This window comes from Pinus tabuliformis, chromosome J, assembly GCF_031772625.1.
Source record: "Pinus tabuliformis cultivar Carrire ecotype Pingquan chromosome J, CPIR1, whole genome shotgun sequence".
Lineage (NCBI taxonomy): Eukaryota > Viridiplantae > Streptophyta > Pinopsida > Pinales > Pinaceae > Pinus > Pinus tabuliformis.
Window position 1 is genome coordinate 1,526,953,737 of NC_142295.1, and position 7,010 is coordinate 1,526,960,746.

At 37.9% G+C, this 7,010-nt stretch overlaps 1 pseudogene; it reads left to right on the plus strand.

Moving 5' to 3' along the window:
* The first annotated feature begins 2,616 nt into the window (after positions 1-2,616).
* On the plus strand, positions 2,617-3,212 carry LOC149233325 (putative anthocyanidin reductase pseudogene; annotated as a pseudogene).
* The last annotated feature ends 3,798 nt before the right edge of the window (positions 3,213-7,010 follow it).

The window sequence follows — 7,010 nt, forward strand, 5'->3', positions numbered from 1 at the left end:
GCCCATTTATCGGGACCCATCACTGCTTCCTTTCTATGACTCATCATATCTATAAAGAAATCAGTTGTTGTCCCAAGCTTCTTGTGAATATCAAGAAATGAGCTTAGAGATTACACAACTATTTCTAAGCTTCGTCGACTCTTTGCAGGGAGCTCCAAACTCGCAAGATATTTCTTCAATTTTGAATATTGACCTATGCACCTCTGTAACGTACATTGTTGCATTTTTGTTTCCCAATGAAGCTCATAAGGAATATAAGATGGATAGGTGGTAGTTGACGTATGGACATCTTCTTGAATTGCCCCGCTTCAACGATGTTTACTTCAATTGTAATTTCAACCCCTACATCAATATATTTACATAAATATAAAAACATGTTCAAATGTATTTATACACATGCAATATAAACATGTACATGTATATGTACATAAAATTCATTTACATGTACAAATTTGTTTTAACATAATTTTTTATTATTATATAATCTACCAAAATAATGAGAATCATAATGATCCGATTGAGATTGATAACTACCTGGAGATGGTTGAGCACCATCACACCAAATTACATGAGTTTATTGATATTGTTGACCACTGGGAGAATGTTGAGCACCCTCATGCAAACGCATAGTGAGAGAAGCGTCTTAAAAAAAATATAAATTATAATAAATTATTTAAGTTAAATTGACAAAAATTTATTCAATATATGTGTGTACATATGATTCTATCTATTTATCATTTAAGTAAATGCATATAAACATATATATACCATACCATGATGATGTGAACAATGGCCCTCCATTGATCTATTTGATAATCTCTTCGGCCTATTGAGAGATGTTCCTAAAAAAGATGAAATTTATTATAAATTGATAAAGATAAATTGAAAAAAATCAATTTCATATGTATGCACATATGATTATTCAAATATTATTTAAAACTTGCACATAAACATATATATACCATGCTCATGATCTAACGAATGATGGACCTCCCCTGATTAATCTGATAATCTCCTTGATCCATGACCAATATCATCAGTATGCATAGAAGTTCACCCTCTGGTCGATGCATGAGTCTCAATTGATGCTTGCCTTGAAGAATCAAGTGGAAAATGCTCATGTGATGATCCACTCCCTTGATCCTTAGAAAAAAACATTGAAGTTACCTCATGCATTTAATTCATGTGACCCTCGAATTTACATCGTGCATTTAAAAATGTTTAAAATCGCTATTTAAATAGATCAAGAACCCATAAAATAATATAACTATCTAAGGTTTTCTTCAAAATTATTTGGTGTAAAATTTTCATTTAAAATATATCCAAGACTAAAAACACATATGTTAAAGTGCACATTTTGAGAATTAAATACAAAATTTTCTAAAATGTGTCAAGTTCACCAATTTGTGCTCACATAGTGGGGGCACACGTAGTATATTATTGAAAAATACACATGGTCATTAAAAACACCGCATTTATAACTAAAACGCACACACACATATCAAATATATCTTACAATATCCATCAATAAATTTTGATGGAGAGTTTTTTAACACCAATTCATATTTCACACGCAAATATTGAATTTCCATTGCCCCATACAATATATCACTAGACATCCTATTAACATTTGCACAATGTCTTATGCTAAATTATTGAAATTGACTAACAATATTTTTTTCTTATCCATGTAGTTGTTTTAACCTCTCATTTTTGACTTGGTACCATTTGATTGCACACAAGTTCAGAATTTGTGAAGACTACAATTCCATTTGATCCATACTCCCTAGTTGTTCCTAAGCCTTCTGTAAATGCAATATACTATGTCTCATTGTTTGTTGTCCTTCCAGGTACATTCCTTTTCTTTTGGAAGACTTTGTTCATCACAATATTATATAGCATATATGCAATCACTGCTTACCTTGGATTGGGATAATAAGAAACTTCTATGCACAATGTCCATTTTTCAACCATGTTTAATGGGTTGTAAAAAGAAAATTCAATAAAATGATTAATATATTTATTTATTGCAAATTCCTAGTTTATGGGAGAACGATGAAAAATAAGTATCTATTGTGATTGAATGATGGAATATTACAAGAAGGATTTAACCTAGAATTTTATATGTGACACTTGGATATGATGATTAACACCAACAAAGGAATATGTTGATGTCAAAACATGATGAGAAAATATCATTATATTGACTTATGTGGGTGCATAGAGTTTGGTATGTAAAATGGATCGTTACGACTTATTTCCCAAGGTTTTCTTAGATACATATGAAATCCTATTATGTATATGTTGAGTCATATTTGATTTTCTAGCGCTGATAGTTCTATATATAAAATATTACTAGATATAGGCAATGATATAAAGTGTGACATATTACCTATTAAGGAGTAACTACTTTAAGAGCTACCCCAAAGAAGTATGTTATTGAAATAATTGAAATTTCTTTACGTACATACTTACGAGGATGAATGTCCACTTGAATAAATCCAAATAGGAGGTAATTAGAGGATATTGAAAAATGGAAGCTTAATTCTCTAATCTCCCTCTTAAAATTCAATTGGAAAGGAAATATACCCCTAATGAAGTGTGCGACAATATTTAATGGTTGATTGTGCAGTGATATCTGGTTGCCAAGATGCTTGTAGAAAAAGCAACGCTGCAATACGGAAAGAAGATCCAGAGCTGGATGTGGTGAACATCATTCCTGTGCTGGTAGGGGGACCTTCCATTACGCCCAACGTGGCCTACTCAGTTAGGCTAACCCTTTCCCTCCTCAACGGCGACCAACAAAATATACAGGCTTTGAAGGGTATAGAGATGGCATACCGCAACATTCAATTGGTGCACGTGGAGGACGTATCCAGCGCTCATGTTTTCTTGATGGAAAACCGCTCTGTACACGGCCGCTACATCTGCTGCCCTATAATTATCATTGTCCCACAGGCTACTTATCAAAATGCTATCTGCAGTACAATGTGACAACCAAGTGAGTAGAGTATGGCATTTCTATACTAGTATGGGTATGCATGTCTATATAACTAGCAAATTCTAATGGAATTGCTTGAACAGGTTTGAGGATATGCCACTGGTCCCAAAGGTATACCCTTCGTCGGAAAAATTGGTGGTTCAAATTTGGCATCGACGGGATTTTCGATGATGGTGTGGAATACCTGAAGACGAAGGGATTGCTTGTTTAGTTAGTGAGGGGTGTTTGCTCGACTATCAAGGAAATGATATGGTCATGGTAATCCTAAGATGTCCTGTTAGCCTCTTGTTGCAACAGGGTATCATCTTTCATGATTGACATTTTTACATGCCAAATATGTCATACTTTGCAAGCTGCAGTGTTCCATATTTCCAGAAGAGACCAAAGAAGAAAGCCATGAAGTTTGCTAGTCCAAATGTCACTGTTGATTCCATTTTTGATGAGTTGTTCCCATTTTGAAGAGTTTTCATTTAAGGGAGGTCCAAACAGTTTAATCTTGGTCTCCCTAGGTTTCAATTTCCTGTTTTAGAATATAGAGAATGATATCTGTCCAAACAGTTTAATCTTGGCAGATCTGTAGATAGGTAGAGAATCAAAGGGACCCAACTGTTTAATCTGGGCCCTGGCAGAAATAAGTGTAGATTTAGATAGGAAAAATTCAAAAAAAAAAAAAAAAAAAAATGTAAATCTGGGTCTGCAAGTCTAAGTGCACCCAAATCAAAAAAGAAGAGAAAATGTTAGGAAAGTAGGCTGGGTAGGTAGCTGTGGTTGCAGAAAGGTGATTTATGATCAATTTTGTGTTTCAAACTGTTTTATCTTTACAGATCACATTGCAGGCAGTTTTCATTCAGAGAGAGATCAAAGCAGGACATCACTAACTTCCCCTTCTTCTAATTCCCCAAGTCACTTACTAATTTCCCCAAAGAGGTCAAGATCTGCTTGATTCCTCTTAGCTTCATCATCATCCATATCAGTCACCTTGGTGAAGATCTGCTTCACTCAAGGAGTTCATTTCTCTACAAGTTCTTTTCCCCAAATTTAGCCTAAGGTCCCTGACCTTAGCGCTTGCTAGTCACCTTCATATTAACCACTAACGGTATTATATAACTCCCTATCAGTTTTTCCATTCCTCTACTAAAGCTATGTACATATAACTCCCCTATGTAAATATCCCCTCCCTGGCAATATAGCCATATTTTTATAAGTCTGGGGAAAAATAGTCCATCTGGGGCTGTTTTTAGCCCATCCGAGTCATAACAGGGATTGTCAGACTAATAACCTCTCCCCTAGCCCTAAAACCCTCAAAAACCCCCCTAATTCACCCCCAAACCAAAGTTTTGTGCATAAAATATTAATCCCGCTCATTCAAAACCCATAAAGCCCCATTTCCTAAGTCTAAAACACTAACCCGCGCTCATTAAACCCGTTTAACTCTCAAACTCCGCCATTCCCATAGTTTAAACCCACCCGCTCATATATTAAAAACAGAATATTCCTGCGAATATTCCCCGCCCTAACTACCCGCCGCCTCGCGTCTGCCGCCAACCGTTGGATCGCCCGCCCCGCAGATCAACGGTGGGCGGGCCGTCCCATCCCCGAGCTGCCTGAGCTTTTGCGTCCGGGAGATGGGCGGTATTACCGCCGTACCTCCCGCCACGCGTCAAGCGTTGGGCTGTGGCGGAGGCCCCCCTCACGAAACCACCATCCCCAAAAAGCGGTGCGCCACAATACCGCTTACCGCCCTCCCCTGTGACGTAAGCCCCACGTCACATGCCATGTCTCCGCTTACGTCACCCCCTTGCCCAGTCACCGCGACACGTCAACCGCCTGCGTGGCCTCCTGCCACCATGTCGCCGAGTCATCTGCCTGCGTGGCCCCTTGCCACGTGTCATGCCACGTCACTGTCCGTACATGATGACGACATCTCGCCACGTCATCATGCTGACGTCATCGCTGACATCACCCGCCGTACAACATCACGTCATGCTACCGTCATCGGCACTTTTTGGCGCGAAGGAGCAAAAATCGCACTTCGGAGCCCCGGAATCCGATTCTGAGGCAGTTTTTGATGAGCGATTTGCGCCTGGATTTTTTAGGCCAAAATGAAGAATCTTCAGGGAATCTTTTCATCATACGGCCCCAGGAAGCCCGAAAGGCACAAAAATGACCCTTTTTCTTCGCAGAGCATACCGAAAGGAGTAGAAGACAGTTCCATAGGATACAAAGGCGGAACATCAACCATCAATGCATGATTAGACCCGCAGCACATCAGAACAACAGTCCGGATTTTGTCAAAGAATATTAGAAGAAAGAAAAGACGCCAAAGAGTATCAACAAAGATTTTTTAGGGGCTCGAAGAACCTGTACATTAATGAAGCCCACGGAAAGTCAAATCAGGCATCATCAGCCCATCCTCACCTTCAAATCACAATTAAGGCATTCAAAGCCATAGGACAGCAAAGAAGCAGAAACCCATACACATTTATTTCAGAAGCACCTGCACCAAGCCACCAAGGACTACATAAGTTATTCAGTTTTGATGCGGCCGCCCCATTGTAGCCTGAGATATTTTCATGCATTTATTTCAGATAGGAGTAGGTCAATTAATTATTCTTTATGACCCGATTAGGTCAAGATGTAATAAAGGAACTCTGTAGATAGCTTTGCCCTATATATACCACCCTCTGTATAGTTTTAAGGGTTGGTCGATTGAGAATTTTCACTAGAGACTCGCACTGTATACCCGACTGTTTCTATAATCAAAGATTGCAGAAAGCTTGGAGAGCAGACTGTCTGTTGTAAATGAATGTTTTGGAGATATGAAGATGGAATTCTTGTGCTGCAGCCGGAAGCAATAAGTGCATCTTACCTATGTTTATTGTTTACCACTATCTAGATAGCAGAAAGAAAGAATAGCCTAGAATTATTTTAAATACTCTCTATGCTCAATTTCTGCTATTCCTTTATGTTTTCCTCTGTTTGAATTGGTTATGAATATGAATTCCTCCTGGCTCATGTTTACCCCAATTCACCTGTGTTTGCCAATTATCTAGGGATTCTTTACTGCCCCTAGGTAGTGCTCTTTTACCTCCTCTGTTAAGCTGATTGAGAGATTCTTAATTGCCTCTCATTACTTAGCATTCTTTCCATCACTTAGACCTGAAACATGGTTTCATGCTCAGCTATCTTGCTCCATTATCCCTCTCTTATGACCGAAGAAACGCACCAGCAGTTCTCCTCCTTGACTCCATGCCCAATGGTTTGAAACTTCCAGACTATGCCTTGCCTCTCTGTCTGAAAACATCAATTTTCCCACCAAAAACAAACAAAAACCCTCTGAACTCGAGACCTATCCTAAAATCCTTTCCATAGAAAGCTAAACCTAAAAGAGAGAGCCCTCTCTGATTGCAGGTTGGCTAGAACCTGCAGTCCAAAGTTGGTTTGTGGTTACCTCGGTCGTATCCTTTTCCAGAGCTTAAGGACAACTTGAGCGATAACATGTCCAACAAGTGCAAGGAGTTTAGATAACAATTGATATTTACTGAATTTAATATAATTGAATGTCAATTTATACTTGTTGTTGGTCGGTATGAATTCATTTTAATATAATTGTTAGATTGATTTGGTGTGAATACGTTGAGATTTTAAAAATGAATTCTATGATATGCTTCTGGATTTATTGATGGTGATAGTTGAAGAAGAAAGCCCTAGCCTATGGACCCCGTGCAATGGTGCACTAGGAGCGGTCGGCAGGACATCCAGCATGCAAAATTTATGCAAGTTTTAAAAACATCTTGATATTGAATTATATTAAAACCAATTATATTAGTTTTAATACACAGTATGATGCATGTTGAGCAATAGAATACTCTTACAATGCATGGTATATAACATTTAAGAATTTGTGCAAACTTTAAAACATTTTAAATCATTATATAATATTTGATTCACCGTTAAACGTAAATTAGCCTGTTTGTTTATCAAAAACTTTTGCATATTTTTCATAATA